The 19037-nt window shown below is 42.8% G+C and overlaps 1 protein-coding gene across 1 annotated transcript in view; it reads right to left on the bottom strand.

Annotated features, from left to right (window-relative positions):
* Positions 1 to 19037, bottom strand: part of APOLD1 (apolipoprotein L domain containing 1) — a 65778-nt gene that overhangs the window by 46190 nt on the left and 551 nt on the right. The gene's annotated exons all lie outside the window — the stretch shown is intronic.

Below are 19037 nucleotides of genomic sequence, written 5' to 3'. Positions count from 1 at the left end.
AGCAATTTGGTCTTCTCTCTGCCTTTTAATTCTCCTCACAGCCAATCACCCTGCTTAATTCAACAAAGGCCCTCTAGGGAGATGAGTACACAAAGCATTCACTTTTTTTAGACAGGAAGGGAGGTATTGCCAGTACATTATTTTAATACATTTTTCCCTCTGACACACAGGCATAAAACAATAAATTCAAAGCAGGCCAGAAGTAGAGAGAAGAAAAAGCTTTGTCAGGGTGAAGCAAGTATGGGATCCAGGTAGGCACAAGTTCATAGTGATATTTGGTGAAGGGAAAGCAGATCGTGGCACAGGGATCTTGTTCTGTGATCTGCCCCATGAAGTCAGGCAGACAGACACTCTACATAAAACAGGTTCAGAATGAGGCCAAATCACCTGGCAAGAGGAGGCCAGGAGCTAGACAGACACTGAGCACAGGCAACAGGAAAGCAGCTTAATAGGCAATAAACCAAGTTCTAAGGCAGAGCACCCCGGAAATTTATAGTCAGGATCAGAACTGATCCCAGTGGCAGTGTCCAATTCCCATCTCTTAAGTGGACAAATAAATCACCTGCCTAGAGTTGAGAGCTGAGAAATCAGAAACCAAGCAGTTCTTTGTTTTTTGATATGGAGTTTCATTCTGTCACCCAGGCTGGAGTGCAGTGGTGCGATCTCTGTTCACTGCAACCTCCACCTCCCAGGTTCAAGCGATTCTCCTGCCTCAGCCTCCTGAGTAGCTGGGATTACAGGTGTGCACCACCAGGCCCAGTTAATTTTTGTAATTTTAGTAGAGATGGGGTTTCACCATGTTAGCCAGGCTGGTCTCGAACTCCTGACCTCAGGTGATCTGCCCACCTCAGCCGCCCACAGTGCTGGGATTACAGACCTGAGCCACCACAGCCAGCCATTTTTTTTTTTAAGCAGGGTCTGGCTCTATTGCCCAGGCTGGAGTACAGTGGTGCCATCATAGCTCACTGCAGCCTTGATCTCCTAGGCTCAAGTGATCCTCCTGCCTCAGCCTCCCGAGTAGCTGGGACTACAGGTGCACACCGTTCTTTGCTAATTTTTTATTAGTAGAAACGCAGTCTTGCTATGTTCCCCAGGCTGGTCTCAAACTCCTGACCTCAAGTGATCCACCAGCCTCAGCCTCCCAAAGTGTTGGGATTACAGGCATGAGCTACCACGCCCAGCCATCATCAATTTAATATCTTGCAGTACTGTGTGCTAGAAGTCTAACATGGGTCTCACCGGGCTAAAAGCAAGGTGTCAGCAAGGCTGCATTTGTTTCTGGAGGCTCTGGGGGAGAATCCTTTACCTTGCCTCTTCCAGCTTCTGGAGGCTGCTGCATTCCTGGGCTCCTAGCCCCTTTCCTCCATCCTCGAAGCCAGCAACGGCAAGCTAAGCCCTCACGTCACACCACTCTGAATCCCTCTTCTGCTTTCCTCTTCCAAGATTCAGGACCCTTGTGATTACATTGGGTCCACCTGGATAACCCAAGATACTCTCCCAATTTTATAGTCAGCAAATCAGCAAACAATTCCATTTGCAACCTTAATCCCCCCTTTGCCATATAACATACCATATTAATAGGCTCTGGGGATTAGGATGTGTATCTCTTTGGAGGGGGGCATTCTTGTGCCTCCCACAGAGTGAGAAGTGCTGTGGAGAAAACAAAGCAGGGACAAGGGAAAGGGAGCGACCACTCTTCCACAGTCACCTATTCCTCTGACCACAGATGGAAAGGCCCTCTGCTTTTGCTTTTAAGGATTTATTTTGTTAGATTGGGCTCACCTGGATAATCCAAACCGCTCTCCTCATCTCAAGGTGCTTAACATTAATCACACCTGTTTTTTTTTTTAAAGATGGGGTCTCACTATGTTGCCCACGCTGGAATCAGTGATTGACTGGGCTCAAGAGATTCTCCATCTCAGCCTCGTTAGTAGCTAGGAATACAAGTGTGTGACACCATACTGGGCTCCAAAGGAGTTCTTTGATTGCACAAATAAAATGACCTTTTAATGCGATCCCTCACTCAATAAATTAGCAAACAACACTTGGCTCTTATCTACCTACACCTACCTCCAAAGTAAGCTGGGTCTCCCCTATCAGGCAAATGATATAGGAAGTGGGAAACCAGCTCAACCAAGATTAACGAAGATAAAGCTTTTGACCATGGCGGGGCGCGGTGGCTCACGCCTGTAATCCCAACACTTTGGGAGGCCAAGGCGGGAGGATCACTTGAGCCCAAGAGTTTGAGACCAGGGCAACATGCCAAAACCTTATCTCTACAAAAAATTAGCAGGGGTGGTGTCACATGCCTGTAGTTCCAGCTACTCAGAAGGCTGACGTGAGAGAATCATTTGAGCCCTGGATGTCAAGGCTGCAGTAAGCCGAGATCATGCCACTGCACTCCAGCCTGGGTGACAGTGAGACCCTGACCAGGGCCCTTTTTTTTTTTTTTTTTTTTTTTAGATGGAGTCTTGCTCTGTCGCCCAGGCTGGAGTGCAGTGGCGCGATCTCAGCTCACTGGAACCTCCGCCTCCCAGGTTCAAGCAATTCTCTGCCTCAGCCTCCTGAGTAGCTGGGATCACAGGCACCTGCCATCACACCCGGCTAATTTTTCTATTTTTAGTAGAGATAGGGTTTCACCATCTTGGCCAGGCTGGTCTTGAACTCCTGACCTTGTGATCCACCCACCTCGGCCTCCCAAAGTGCTGGGATTACAGGCGTGAGCCACCATGCCCGGCCGACCAGGGCCCTCTTATCTACCTTGGAAGAAGGTGGCCTTTGAGAAATGCCTGAATCGATATGGAGGTGAGCAACAAAGGAGGCTTAGAGGCAAAGCTCATTTTAAAACTTTTCCCTTGGGCCTTCTGTGCTTTTCTTACCATGGACATCTTTTGTCCTTTGCAAGGGGGCTTCCCGACCCTAAAATGTCCTTTGACAGTTGCAACCTGCCATAAAAAGTGGCTCCTAGTCCTAATAAAGCAATATCCATTGTTCCTTTTTTTTTTGCCAAAGCAACCTCGTAATTTTGTTCTTTCCATCTTGCCTCAGGAGAGACTAAGGTGCAGAGAAGTAGAAAGATGTTCTTAGAGCCATTCCGGACATAGCTGGGGCTCTGTTCTTGTTTTTAATGAAACAATTATTAGAGATATTGTGGTATTATTTTTCAATAAATGGCAAGACATTGCTGGCCAGAAATATTTAATTACCATATGGTCTTTTAATCGGGCAGAAAGTGAAAAATTTAGGATCGAGTGTCACACTGAGCCTGCTGGCCTTCTTCCTGTTGAGATTATTTATAAGAATGACAGGACAGCCCCAAGACCTGAATTTGAGCCCAGACTCAGCTGCCTTGTGTGACGTTGAGCTACAGCTCCAAGGCTCAGTTTCCTTATCATTACAGCTACTTCTCAGAATTTATTTAATCTCAGGATTAAAGGAAACAATGTAGATGAGTGGCTTAGCACACACTGAGTGCTCCACAAATGTTAGCTATTGTTATTATTTAACTGTACAGAGAGAACATCTCTCTGCGTATCAGACTGTGTGTCTTGTTTTGTTTTGTTTTTCTTGTGTGCAGACTGTAGCAAAATGCAACCCAGGAACTTCAGGGAGCTATAACTCAAAACCTAAAATTGGGAATCATTTTTTATACTTTTTCACACTATAAACTGTAGACAATCCACGTTACAATAAAAACTGGGTTGGGGCCGGGCACAGTGGCTCATGCCTGTAATTCAGCACTTTGGGAGGCTGAGGCAGGAGTACTGCTTGAGGTCAGGAGTTCAAGACCAGCCTAGACAACATAACAATACCTTGTCTCTACAAAAAAAGAAAAATGTTCTAAATTAGCTGGGTGTGGTGGCACATGCCTGTAGCCTCAGCTACTCAGGAGGCTGAAATGGAGGATCACTTGAGCCCAGGAGTTTGAGACTGTAGTGACCTATGATGGTGCCACTGCCCTCCAGCCAGGGCGACAGAGCAAGACCCTATCTCTAAAATGTTTCAAGTTGGTAAAAAAAGTATGACAGTTTGCAACAGATAGTCCAGGTTACAACCTGATGTTCAGTCTCTTGTATTCTAGGGTACTTTTTCCAAATGGGGAGGGAAAGGTAGGGAGATACAATTTTTTTTTCTTGGTAAGAGGTACAAAAAAGTTACAAAAAGGTACAAGGACTTTGAGAGACATAATTAATGGGTTTGTTTTTTTCCCAGGTAACCTCTGCTAAATTCCTGTTTCATCATGGCTATTTAAATACATGGTTATTGAGTAATTGGCATTCTGCTATTATCAAGTGGCCTGAATTTCCAGGTAATACTGAATAGCCTCCTGCCTCAGCCTCCCACAGTGCTGGGATTACAGGCGTGAGCCACCGTGCCCAGCCGCAACTCAATTTTAATAGTAATATATGGATTGTCTCCAGTTAGTAGTGGGAAAATTATAAAAAAAGATTCCAAATATTACGTTCTGAGGCAAAACCTAGTAAGAATTTTCAGGTAATACTGGGCACATTCCTTTCCATGTGTAGAGGGAAGGCTGAAAGTCACTGCCTGGAGGGACCTTGAAATTTGTCATTGCATTAAGGCTTATAATTATCTGTCCAACCAGGTTTGAAAGGAACTTTAGAATTGCCAACCCATTTTTAGGGAAACAGAGAGATTGGGATATTAGGTTCACCTAGTTCAGAAGACAGTCAACTACTGGGGTTCAGATTTCCTAAAGGTTAGGACAATGCAGAAAAGGAAGGTAAAAATGTCGAATGGGGCAGCTGGGACGTCAGGGCTGAAGCAAAGTAGGGTGTCCATAGAAAATAAGATCTGAGGGCCGGGTACAGTGGCTCACGCCTGTAATCCCAGCACCTTGGGAGGCCAAGGCCAGCAGATCACCTGAGGTCAGGAGTTCAAGACCAGCCTGGCCAATATGGTGAAACCCCGTCTCTGCTAAAAATACAAAAATTAGGCTGGGTGTGGTGGCTCACACCTGTAATCCCAGCACTTTGGGAGGCTGAGGCAGGCGGATCACGAGGTCAGGAGATCAAGACCATCCTGGCTAACACGGTGAAACCCCGTCTCTACTAAACATACAAAAAATTAGCCAGGCGTAGTGGCACGCACCTGTAGTCCCAACTACTCAGGAGGCTGATGCAGGAGAATCGCTTGAACCCGGGAGGCAGAGGTTGCAGTGACCTGAGATCACACCACTGTACTCTGGCCTGGGCAACAGAGTGAGTCTCCATCCCAAGAAAAAAAAAAAAAAAATTAGCCGGATGTGGCAGTGCACACCTGTAGTCCCAGCTACATAGGAGGCTGAGGCTGGAGAACTGCTTGAACCTGGGAGGCAGAGGTTACAGTAAGCCAAGATAGCACCACTGCACTCCAGCCTAGGTGACAGAGTGAGACTCTGTCTCAAAAAAAAAAAAAAAGGTAGGATCTGGTAGGATCTGAGAAATATACTCCTTAATGAAAGATGAAACATAAAGTACCCAAGCTTATAATATTCAGTTATGGCTATAGGATCATATTTTTAAAACCCATGTAATTAAAGGTATAAAATTACCTGCCCAACCTAAAATGAAAAGTTCACTAGGAAAAAAATAGCCATTACTCAATGTGATTATATGAACATTAAAGTTAATAAAAAAGGTTTTTCTCCTTTTAGAAATTTTAGCATATGAAATTATCTTTACTCGGCAAGTCACTCTGAGATATATTTTTTAAATATTGTTTACAGTTGCTATCCAGTAAAGGATACATTTCAAATGTATCTTGATTAGACAATCACCTGTAACAAACATTCCTTTCCTTGAAAATGCTTGCAGGAGTTCAGAAAACATAGTAACTTCACTTCACTGTAACACTGATACTCTTTCCCGTTCCAGCTTTTGCCTGCTTCTTTTTAAAGCACAAAGAACACTCATCTTCTTGATCTCCCTGGCTTTCAGGCCACTTGACGATAGCAGAATACAAATTCCTCAATAACCACATATTTAAATAACCACGGTAAAAATAGGAGTTTAGCAGAGGTGTCCTGGGAAAAAGAAACAAAATTCAGTGACCTGTGCAAGATGTGTATTCTCCGCATTCAGTCTGCCCTACTATCTGTCCCCACCTACCAAGCCAACTTTATCTCTTAGTATTCTCCAGAACACCCCCGTCCCCAAATCTGTCCCTTGCAGAGCCACCAGTTTTACAGTCAGTTCCTTGCTCAAAAATCCTCAAGGACTTCTGTATCTGTTAAGATTTGCATTTGGCAGCTAGTAACAGAGCCCAGAAATCATAGTGGCTTAAACAAGATAAAAGTGTACTTTTCTTTTCTGTACAGGAATTCTGGAGATAAGTGGCACAGAGTTGGTGTGGCATCGCCTATAGTTCCTGTATCTTTCTACTCCACAATGCACCTTCTATCCTCAGGAACAAAGGATGCCTCCTCAAATTGCAGCCATCTTACACACCTCATAGGCAGCCAAAAGGGGACAGACAGGCAGATGTCAAACTTCTTTTCAAATGCTGTCAGAACCTAGCGCAGTCCAGCATACTTCATAAGCACTCATTAAACTTCAGATACAAGAATCAATTAATTCTATGGCACTACTGAAGTAGGGAAATTTATCATTCACAAAACTTTAAATATCAACAGTATACCCAGTGCACCATATTAGAAACTATAAAGCATCATTTGAAATTGTTAAAAGGACACCCTTTTAAGATAGTAGATATGTAAATATCTATGTAATTAACCAGGCACAGTGGTTCATGCTTCTCATCCCAATGATTTGGGAGGCTAAGTTGGGAGGACTGCTTGAGCAAAGGAGTTCAAGACCAGCCAGGGCAACATAGTGAGACCCCATCTCTAAAAAATTTAAAATTAGCCAGGTGTGGTGGCATACACCTGCAGTCCCAGCTACTCAGGAGGCTGAGGCAGGAGGACTGCCTGAGCCCAAGAGGTCGAGGCTGCAGTAAGCCATGATCATGCCACTGCACTGCAGCCTGGGCAATAGAGCAAGACTCCATGTGTCTTAAAAAAAAAAAAAAAAAGGACTTGCTTGCTCTGGTGAGTATGGGGAGAGCCTCTCCTCATGTGTAGGAGTGGCAGCATATTCCAGAGTAAAAACATAATAATAAAATAGTGAACACATGAATAGCTACTACTTTATGCAGGCCTTGTTGTAAGTTCTTTACATATATTCAATGTTTTTCTCATAGAAAGACATTCTTAAGACTGTGAAGAGAGAAGAAAAGCAGGAAACAGAATTAAGGTATTTAAGGTACTTAGTCCAGGGCCTGGCACATAGTAGGCACTCATTATTGTTGTTGCCAACAAAAGGTCTCAAGAGAACATTCAGTCCCCTTCCTCCCCCTAGATAACGACCCTCCATATTCTGAAGCATTCACTGAATCTTGCTCCACTATCGTGCAGCCACATTCCCACGGTTGAACAAATCCCATGGAAGACATCAGTAGGAACTACAGCTCTACTCAGGTAGTTAACACCAACCCTGGGCCCCCCAGCTTGGATCCTCAGCTGAGGATATGCCAAAGATAAGCGCCCAGCTCCCTCCTTCTCACTTTCTATCAGTACTCTCTCTTGAGTGTAGATTTGTTTTATTTTGTTTTACTGGAGAAGGGGAGGAGGAGAGGTGGAGGCAAAAAAGGGGAAAGGAAACAGAGAAGATAAGATGCAGGAATTATTTCAGGTCTCAGTTTGGCAGGGGCTCATATGTAAAGCTATTATGTTCGAGAAATATAAAAGACTAATACTTTTCCTAAAGATCGAAACAGAAACAGTGGTGATTGGACTGGGAATTATACCTCACTTCAGTGAACTCCAAAAGAACTTGAGTTGATTGCTGAAGAAGTGAACAAATAGTGATCAATTTGCTGACAACTGTAAAAGCATATGGGGTGGGTCACAGCCATTATAGCTTCCTGTGGAGTCAGTGGCCAACTCTAGGTTGTTACACCACTGTAGCCAGCAGAGGTCTCTCTTTTATTAATCTTCAATTAAAAAAAAAAAAACCCTCTGGGTTGTTTATTTCTATTATCCTTTTGAAGTCTCTTTCTAAAGCCAAATAAATAATGAATCATTTGGCCAAAACATCTTCGAATACTGAATCTAGTCACTTAGTAAAAATAAAAGACAAAAATGCTGAGCTACTTGAAGCAGAAGATTCAGTATTCACCTCTAAGCTATTCATCTGCTTAGAAGATTCACGCCAATCGCACAGCCAAAGAGCAAAACATGGGCCAGACTCTAAAACAGCAATGAGCAACTGGCTGAATATGACAAAGAAAAGGGAGCTCCAGCTAAGACTGGTAGCGGGGTGGAGCAGGAGGCTGGCGAGGTCCACTTCTTCGGATCTCTGGTTCAGTAGCTGACACCAAGCAGGGCTCTTCCTTGAATGCACTCCTTCAAAAGCCTCAAATATACCACTTGTGACCACATCCCCTCTAACGGCCCAAGCACTACACATGACACCCTCCTTACTTAATGAAATCAAGAGTTTTGGTTTTTGAAAACTCGATTGTTTATGTTAAGCAGCATTATGGCGAACTATCAAGGTGAAAGCTTGAACTTTCTTTCCCACGTCCTGTTGGGATAACCCCAACATAAGACTAAGGATTTCAACTAATATTAGATAAAGTGAGGAAACAATAAAATTTATTTGAAGCTGCTCAAGTCACTCTCTTATTTTATTTTATTTATTTATTCTTTTGAGACAGGGTCTCAGTCTGTCACACAGGCTGGAGTGCAGTGGCGTGATCATGGCTCACTATAGCCTTGACCTCCCAGGCTCAGGTGATTCTCCCACCTCAGCCTCCCAAGTAGCTGGGACTACAGGTGCACACCACCATGCCCAGCTAGTTTTTTTTTGTTTTGTTTTGTTTTGAGACAGAATCTCACTCTTATTGCCCAGGCTGGAGTGCAGTGGCGTGATCTTGGCTCACCGCAACCTCCTCCTCCTGGGTTCAAGCAGTTCTCCTGCCTCAGCCTCCCGAGTAGCTGGGATTACAGGCACACACCACCACGCTCACCTAATTTTTTGTATTTTTAGTAGAGACGGGGTTTCACCAGGCTGGCCAGGCCAGTCTTGAACTCCTGAGTGATCCGCCCGCCTCAGCCTCCCAAAATGCTGGGATTACAGGCATGAACCACTGCTCCCAGCCTAGTTGTTTGTATTTTTAGGAGAGATGGGGTTTTGCCATGGTACGCAGGCTGGGTTCTCATGCCTCAGCTTCTCAAAGTGCTGAGATTACAGGTGTGAGCTTATTTTATTTTAGTTTAGAGACAAGATGTCACTCTGTCACCCAGGCCTGAGTGGCAGTGGTGGATTATAGCTCACTAAAACTGTGAATTCCTGGGCCCAAGTGATCCTCCCGCTTCAGCTTCCCAAGTAGGTATGACTACAGGTGCTCACCACCATGCCTGGCTTATTTATTTATGTATTTATGTATTTATTTATTTATTTATTTATTTATTGTAGAAATGAGGTCTCACATTGCCCAGGCAGGTCTTCGATGCCTAACCTCAAATGATCCTCTTCGGCCTCCCAAGCAATCCACCTTGGCCTCCCAAAGCACTGAGATTGCAGGCATCAGCCACTGTGCCTGCCAAGTCACCTTTAAATTATCCAGTGGCTTCCCATTGCACTTAAAGTCCAAAATTCCTAATGTGGCTTAAAAAGCCCATCACTCCAGCCACAGCACTCATTCCTTCTGCCACTGGCTCACTGCCCCCCAGCCACAAGCACTTTCTTTCAAAGCTCTTCTCTGACTTACAGCCTTGGACTGTGTTCTGCTTGGCTCACTCTCCTTCCTTTCCTCCTTTCAACTGGTTAACTCATGCTCAGCTTCCAGGTCTCAACTTGAAAGTCATTTCTTTAGGAGGGATTCTCTAACCCTCGCTCTAGGTCAGGGCCCCTGTTTCAAACTCTTACAGCATCCTACAGGCAGCCACTGGAACATAGGGGAAGGCACTGTGGGTGAGGGGGATGGAATGGCATTTTTTATTTTGTTTGTTTGTTTGTTTTAGAGATGGGGTCTTGTTCTGTTGCTCAGGTGGACTGGAACTCCTGGGCTCAAGGGATCCTTCCACCTCAAACTCCCGAGTAGTTGGGACTATAAGTGGCTGCTCAGCTAAAGGGAGTGTTGGTGGATTTTTAAAGGCCCTTTTCTTTTCAGTAAACACAGGCTGGCTTGGGGAAAGAGTTTCGATTTTAGCCCCTGCTTGCTTCCTCAGTTAGTCACCTTGTCTGGGATCCAAACTGCTACAGCATGAAGCAGAAGCTCTGAGGTCCCTTCATGGCACTCATCCTTCACAACATTCACCTAAATTCCATGGAATAATTACAGCTGTGATGCCTTGTGGAGCTCCAGGAGGCCAGCGCTCCTGTTTGTGACCTTGAAGCCCACAGAGCCTGGCCTTAGTAAAGGCTCCCAGAGACTGCACGCGACAATGCAGCAATATCTGGCACTACTAAGCAACCATTAGGTTACACGTTCACATGCTTTTTTTCTAGTGAGATTATAAACGTTTATTGTTCAGCCTACACTATTATAAGATCATCTTCTTTTGATTCTGAATATGTGGTTTGTGGCCAAAAATCAGGACTCTAGCTTCCCTGAAAAATAACCTGATCCACAGGGATGGAATGTGTGATCTTGACTAGGAAATAAGAATCACGGAGCTGTAAGCCAGAAGGAATCTATAAATCATCTTCGTTTAACTTCCCCACTTTACAGGAAATCAAGAATTAGAATATTCTCATCTGCAAAATGGAAAGAATCGATACAGTGGTCTCCCATAGCCAATATTCTGAGATTCTAAGATTTGCCCCAGGTCAGTCACATGGAGAGGGACAGCCAAAGATTAGTCGGCTAACTTGAAATGTAAAACTATTTTCCCAGCACTATGTTCTAAGTAACTAATCTAAGGCAGGGAGTTGATCTGGTGAATTCCCAGGCGGATTCCCTGAGTGTGCCAAGTGCCAAAGATCAAGGAATGTGAGTTTTGGGATCATGTTACCAGTAAAATCCCATATGGCAAAAAGATGGAATAACCTCAATTTTCCATGGTTTGTTAAGATATCCTTGAGTTAATGGGGATAATATTTATACCTCATTTATGTGCCCCAGAAGCCAAACCATGTACACAAACATGCATACACTCCTCATAACTCATGTACAGATTTAATGGCATCTGAAGTTAGATAGAAAAATGGAGGAAAAATTATTATAGAAATGCCTTGTGCTCTGCTAATGTCCGTAAAGAATGAGACCGTATGTGAGACATAAAAACTCTGATTCCATGTTCAAGAAATTGTAAAAATAATTATTTCAAATTTGAAATACCGGCTGGGCGCGGTGGCTCACGCCTGTAATCCCAACACTTTGGGGGACAGAGGAGGGCAGATCACTTGAGGTCAGGAGTTTGAGATCAGCCTGGCCAACATGGAGAAACCCTGTCTCTACTAAAAATACAAAAAATTAGCTGGGTGTGGTGGCACGCATCTGTAATCCCAGCTACTCAGGAGGCTGAGGCAGGAGAATTGCTTGAACCCAGGAGGCGAAGGTTGCAGTGAGCCGAGATTGTGCCACTGCACTCTAGCCTCGGCAACAGAGCGAGACTCTGTCTCAAAAAAAAAGAAAAAAAATTGAAATACCTTCATGGTTTTTTCCTTGTTAAAATCTACTGTTAAAAATGCAAACAATACATAAATGTTTAAGGGAAAGTCTCTTCATAATCCTGCCCTCAGAAATAGGAACTACAGATGTTAATGTGGTGGGTAACCTTCAATTGCATGCCTATATACATGTGAATTTTTAAATTTTTCACAAAAATACATTCATACCATAGTTACTGTTCTGTGCCTGCTTTTGGTCTTAATGTGCTATGGAAACTTTAACATTAAGCCATGTAACTTTTTTTTTTTGAGACAGTCTTGTTCTGCCACCCAGGCTGGAGTGCAGTGGCGTGATCACAGCTCACTGCAGTCTAGACCTCCTTTCTTAGGTGATCCTCCTACCTCAGCCTTCTGAGTAGCTGTGACTACAGGCCTGTGCCACCATATCCAGCTAATTTTTTTTTTTTTTTTTGGTGTTTTTTGTAGAGATGGAGTTTCACCATGTTGCCCAGGCTGGTCTCAAACTCCTGGGCTTAATCCATCTGCCTCTCTCGGTCTCCCAAAGTGCTGGGATTACAGGCATGAGCCACCCTGCCCAGCCAAGACATATAACTGTTAATACATATAAAGCTACCCAGGGTGTTTTAATGGCTATAATTTGTACCCTTCTTGCATATACTATGGTTAGTTCAATCAAATAATCAATTCTGTAACCCTACATCTAAAGGGTTTTTATTTGGTTGTTTACTCTTTTGTTCTTTTTAAAATCTAATATTTAACATTATAGTGATTACTTTGATAAATATATCTTTAGTCATACGTCTGATTATTTCTCAAAATTAAATTCGTAGAAAAGTACATACTTTTTCTTTTTCTTTTTTCTTTTTTCTTTTCTTTTTTTTTTTTTTTTGAGACAGAGTCTCACTCTGTTGCCTAGGCTGGAGTGGAGTGCAGTAGTGTAATCTCTGCTCACTTCAACCCCCGCCTCCCAGGTTTAAGCGATTCTCCTGCCTCAGCCTCCCAAGTAGATGGGATCACAGGCATGCACCACCACACCTGGCTAATTTTTGTACTTTTAGTAGAGACGGGGTTTCACCATGTTGGCCAGGCTGGTCTCAAACTCCTGACCTCAAGTGATCCTCTCGCCTCAGACTCCCAAAGTCCTGGGATTACAGGTGTAAAGTTTCCATAACACATTAAGACCAAACCATTTTAACTGTTTTTGCATATCTGAATCTCTTTATTAAATGCCAATTTAAAATATTTATTTTTCTTAACGGTAATAACAGCAGTGATTAACAATCACGGCGCCCAGCTGAAAAGTACATACATTTTAAATGCGCAGTATATAAAATGTGTGTGTATGTAAGGGAGATTTAATATTTTTCTCCAAACGGTTAGCTGTAACCTAACACCATTTATTGCATAGCATAGTTTCTCTCTACTAATTAGACAATTTATGTTTATCATGTAATCAACTCTTCATGAGGCTTTTAAAAGAGAATAGAGAGCTTGAATGAAAAGCCAGAATAAGGTGATGGTTTTGGAGAGACTGGTATCACCAGCAACGTACAGGCATTAAACTTAAAAGCAGGAATGGATGGGGATGTGTTGAGAGCATCAGCCTCTTACATACTTATAGTTGTGCTGGCCTTAAGAGGCTGATTCGGGGGATTTCTATGTACAAAGTAAGGAGATGCCACTAAGCTAAAGATAAGATTATTTGGATGGGAGGGATTTTACACTGAACCTGAAAGACGGTCGTGGCTTCCACGCATGCAAACTCTTTGCTTCTTTGGTCACCAATGAAGCTGGAAAAATATCACTAACCCTTAGGTAGAAAGGAGGGAAGCAAAGATTAAACTGTCAAGAAAGAATAATGGCCGTCTTTGTATCTGAGTGCCTCAATTTCCCTATATTTATATATTCTGTATATGGTTTATATCCCAATAGTCTACAATTGAGCATCTTTTCATTTATTAAAAGCCTTTCATATTTTCTTTTCCGATAACTGTGTTCATATCCTTTGCTTATTTTTCTACTGGTTTGTGTTTTCTTCATGGATTTGTAGAAACTCTTTATTTATTGGGGAAATTAACCCTGTGATATGTGGGTTGCAAACATTTTTCCCAATTTGTCATTGCATATGTATGTGGGTGTATGTGCTACTGATTTATTACCACAAATAAATCTATACCAAGTCCTTTCAGAAATCATTGGAAGTGACACTAAATTCAACAAGTGCCTTAAAAAGATTTTATTGTGGTAAAAATAGATAAAATTTACCATTTTAACTGTTTTTGCATATCTAATTCTCTTTATTAAATGCCAATTTAAAATATTTGTTTTTCTTAATGGTAGTATCAGCAGTAATTAAAAATAATAAGACATATTGACAAGGTTAACATAGTACTGGCTGTGGTTACTGGGAGAAGACAAAATAAAAACTGGATATCCCCATTAATTTGATTTTTTGTTTGTTTGTTTGTTGTTTGTTTTTTTGAGATGGCGTCTTGCTCTGTCGCCCAGGCTGGAGTGCAGTGGTGCGATCTCGGCTCACTGCAAGCTCTGCCTCCCGGGTTCACGCCATTCTCCTGCCTCAGCCTCCCGAGTAGCTGGGACTACAGGCTCCCGCCACCACGCCCGGCTAATTTTTTGTATTTTTAGTAGAGACGGGGTTTCACCATGTTAGCCAGGATGGTCTCGATCTCCTGACCTTGTGATCCGCCTGCCTCGGCCTCCCAAAGTGCTGGGATTACAGGCGTGAGCCACTGTGCCTGGCCAATTTGATTGTTTACAAATATGTAATGGTCATTATTATATAACATGTATTGGGCTAAATACAACACATACATTATTCCATCGAATACTTTTAATACCCTATGGGAGTTATAAGCATCCTCATTATATAGACAAAAAAAAAAAAACTTTTTTCTTTTTCTTTTTTTTTTTTTTTTTCAGAGGAAGTCTCAATCTCGTCCCCCAGGCTGGAGCACAATGGCACGATCTCAGCTCACTGCAAGCTCCGCCTCCCAGGTTCAAGCGATTCTCCTGCCTCAGCCTCCCGAGTAGTTGGGATTACAGGTGCCTGCCACCACGCCCGGCTAATTTTTGTATTTTTAGTAGAGATGGGGTTTCACCATGTTGTCCAGACTGGTCTCCAATTCCTGACCTCAAGTGATCTGCCCGCCCTGGCCTCCCAAAGTGCTGGCATTACAGGTGTGAGCCACCGTGCCTGGCCGAAATAAAAACTTTAAAAGGTGAAGTAACTTGCAAATGGCAGTTCAGTAACTGGACTCAAACCCAGGCAGTAGGATTCCAGAGCCTGAAATTGAACCACTACAGCAACTCACAAATAATATGGCCCAGTACACTGTGTGAGATTCTTTTAGACATACCATGGATGAACTTTAAATTTTTCCAGTGAGCCAGGCATGATGGCTCATGCCTGTAATTTCAGCACTTTGGGAGGCTAAGGCAGGAAGATCACTTGAGACTAAGAGTTCAATACCAGCCTGGACAACATAGCAAGAACCTGTCTCTCTCTCTCTCTCTCTCTCTCTCTCTCTCTCACACACACACACACACACACACACACACACACACACACACACAGTTAGCTGGGCATGGTGGTGTGCACCTACAGCCCTAGCTAATTGGGAGGCTAAGGCAGGAAGATCACTTGAGACTAGGAGTTCAATACCAGCCTGGACAACATAGCAAGAACCTGTCTCTCTCTCTCTCTCTCACACACACACACACACACACACAAAGTTAGCTGGGCATGGTGGTGTGCACCTACAGCCCTAGCTACTTGGGAGGCTAAGGCAGGGGGATCACTTGAGCCCAGGAGGTCGAGGCTGCAATGAGTCATTGCACTCCAGCCTAGGTAACAGAGTGAGACCTGGTCTCAAAAAAAAATGTCCCAGTAGTTGTATATTCTTTTTTATTGTGGTTAAATACAAGTAAGATACAAATTACCATTTAAACCATTGCTTTTTAAATTATTTTTATATTATTATTATTTTTTTTTTTTTTAGAGCTGCCAGGCTGGAGTGCAGTAGTAAAATCATAGCTCACTGTAGCCTGAGCTGCGGCCCTGAACTCCTGGGATAGAGCAATCCCCTTGCCTCAGCCTCCAGAATAGCTTAACTATTTATTTTTATTTTTTAGAAACAGGTCTTGCTACGTTGTCCGAGCTGGTCTTAAAATCCTGGCCTCAAGAGATCCTCCCAGCTGAGCACAGTGGCTCACAACTGTAATCTCAACACTTTTGGAGACCAAGGCAGGAGTATCACTTGAGGCCAGGCGTTCAAGACCAGCCTAGGCAACGTAGAGAGATCCTGTCTCTACCAAAAAGAAAAAAAAAAATTACATCTTATGAATTCTATGTTTATTGTCGTACTCAGAAAGACTTTCCCCAACTCTGAGATTTTATTTTTTTAAATCCTTTGAGGTTTCTCCTTGCATGTCTATGGTTTCATTTCTTTCTACTTCATCCTCTTTAATTCTTCAGGAATTTATCCTGATGTGTGAGATAAGAATCCCACTTTATTTTTTTTTTAATGCCGACAGAATTATATTTAAAACTAGACAAATTCATTTTAAATCCACATGGGGAAAATGGCAAGCAAAAGAAAACAGGAAAATTCTGGGGAAAAAAAAGGAGTAAAGGGACCCATCGAGATGTGGAGGACTCGTCCCACCAGCAATTCAAACATATTCCAAATTTACAGTAATTATATTATGGTCCTGAGTGGACAGACTGCTACAACAAAGGAACGAAACAGGATGATCAGAACCTATTATCAGAATTTAGTGTAAAGAGGTGCAGATGAATTAGGGAGGACTGCCATCTTTGTCATGTTGGGTGTTCCCATCCAAGAATATGGTATACTTTTTCATTGTGCAGGCTTCTGCTAGAGACCCAATCTTAGAATGAGCATACTGCTCTGTCTCCCCATTTTCTTCCTGTCTCCTGAAGAGTCGCAGTGAGGCTCTGCCTGTGCAGGTTTTGTGTGGGGTCTAAATAGTTTTTTTTTGGCAGAGTCACAACTAACATATTGGAGTTTCCAATCTTTCTCTTTCTTTCTTTTCTTTCTCTCTCTTTTTTTTTTTTTTTTTTTTGAGACAGGGTCTCACTGTTGCCCAGGCCAGCATGCAGTGGCATGATCTCGGCTCACTGCAACCTCAGCCTTCCAGGCTCAAGCAATCCTCCCACCTCAGCTTCCTGAGTAGCTGGGACTACAGGCAGCACCACCACACCTGGTTAAATTTTTTTTTGTTTTTTGTAGAAACGGGGTTTCACCATGTTGCCCAGGCTGGTCCAGAACTCCTGAGTTCAAGCGATCTGCCCGCCTCAGCCTCCCAAAGTGTGCGGATTACAGGTTTAAGCCAATGTGTCCGGCCTCCAGTCTTCCTATTGCCATAATGTGAAAATCTGTGGTGACCAAGTCTGAGTTCATCAGACATATCTATACTATATTCCCATAGTCTGGGTTTGAACCCTACATTAAGTATTAAACAGGCTGGGCTCAGTGGCTCACACCTGTAATCCCACCACTTTGGGAGGCCAAGGTGTGAGGATTCCTTGAAGTCAGGCATTCAATACCAGCCTGGTCAATATAGCAAGACCCCATCTCTACAAAAGTAAAAAAAAACTGCTGGATGTGGTGGCACACATCTGTAGTCCAGCTACATGGGAGGCTGAAGTAGAGGATCTCCTGAGCCCAGGAGCTTGAGGCTGCCGTGAGCCATGCTCATGCCCACTGCACTCCAGCCTGTGTGACAGAGTGAGACCTGTCTTTAAAAGAAAAATTAATTAATTAATTAATTAAAGATTAAACAGTAGGTGTTAGATGTTGGCAGAATTCTATTTAAAGGTTTCAGAGATGCTAGGTATGGTGGCTCATGCCTGTCATCTCAGCACTTTGGGAGGCCAAGGCAGGAGAATCATTTGAGGCCAGAAGTTCAAGACCAGCCTGGGCAACACAGCAAGACTCTCTACAAAGTTAAAAAAAAAAAAAAAAAAAGGTTTCAGAGCACACATGTAATTGCAGTGATTCTGGAGGCTGAGTTGGGAGGATTGCATGAGCCCAGGAGTTGGGGGTTGCAGTGAGACATGACCACACCACTGCACTCCAGCCTGGATGACAGGGAGACTCCATCTTTTAAAAAAAAATAAGAAGAAGAATAAATAAATAAATAATAAAGCTTTCAGAGGCTGGGTTTGGGTCTCACTTTAATTTGAGAAGTTAGGATGGCAGCTAGAAGTTACCACCTACTCCTCAGTATTAATAGTCACCACTTTTAAAGATGGGGCCTCAAGTTACCACAGGTGATAGTCTTGAACAGTAATGTCCAATAGAAATATAATTTGAGACACATCTGTAAATTGTCTAGTAACTCCACTAAAAAAGTAAAATGGAATAGATGAAATTCATTTTAATAATATATTTTATTTAGCCCAATATGACAAAATATTATTTCAATAGGTAATCAATATTAAAATTATTAATGAAATATTTAACATTTTCTCTTCATACTAATTCTTGGAAACGTGGTGTTTATCTCATAAAGCACATCTCAATTTGGACTAGCCACATTCAAGCGCTCAAATAGCCACACAGCTCTACAAGATGCTAATGAGCAAGGAAAGTGGCTTAATTTAGTGGAAATCCGGAAATGCCAAGGTTGGAAATACAGTTTCACAGGGGTCTGGAATAGACTTTGAAATCACTAGTCCAAATACTATTTGATATTTGAATCTTGTCTACAACGTTCCTATCAAGGGGTCATCCAAGACTAGTGCTTGACTCACACTCCAGGGATGGTGAGCTCACTGCTTCCTGAGGCTAGCGTGTCTTCAACTCAAAAAAGTTCTCATTCCATTAAAGCACATGTTTTCTTACAGTGTCCACCCTGGTTAGGTGGGTTCCTGGAGGTCAGGAGTGACTAGCAGACCTTTATGATATGGGATTAGAGATTAAGTGAACACAGCCTTGCTAAAGGCATAATCAGGTTGGTTTATGGTCTTTCATGGACCTTAATTAAGAGGTTTGTTAGGCTAAGAAGGATTGGGGGAGTTAAGAACTAAAAAATGTCACCACTGAGTTAGAAACTGTTAGAAGGCTAGTGCTGGATATCTGGTTAAACTCGTCCGATACACTGCAGCAAGACTAAAAGACAAAAAGAAAAAGGTGTGTATCTATGCAAATGTCGCTAATATGGAGATAGAATTTCACTAATACGGACATAGGGACTGAGAGAATCATTTGACTTATTATAAACTTTAAAACATAATTGGGTTCTAATTCATAAAGAATGTCATTTCCATTAGACCTGTATTACAAAAAAGAAAAAAAAAAGTCATCCTAAATCTTAACGTACACACGCTTTATCAAAAGAATTTCCGGACCC

This window comes from Pan paniscus, chromosome 10 (assembly GCF_029289425.2).
Source record: "Pan paniscus chromosome 10, NHGRI_mPanPan1-v2.0_pri, whole genome shotgun sequence".
Lineage (NCBI taxonomy): Eukaryota > Metazoa > Chordata > Mammalia > Primates > Hominidae > Pan > Pan paniscus.
Note: the sequence above shows the minus strand (reverse complement) of the source record. Positions and strands in the feature narration are given on the sequence as shown.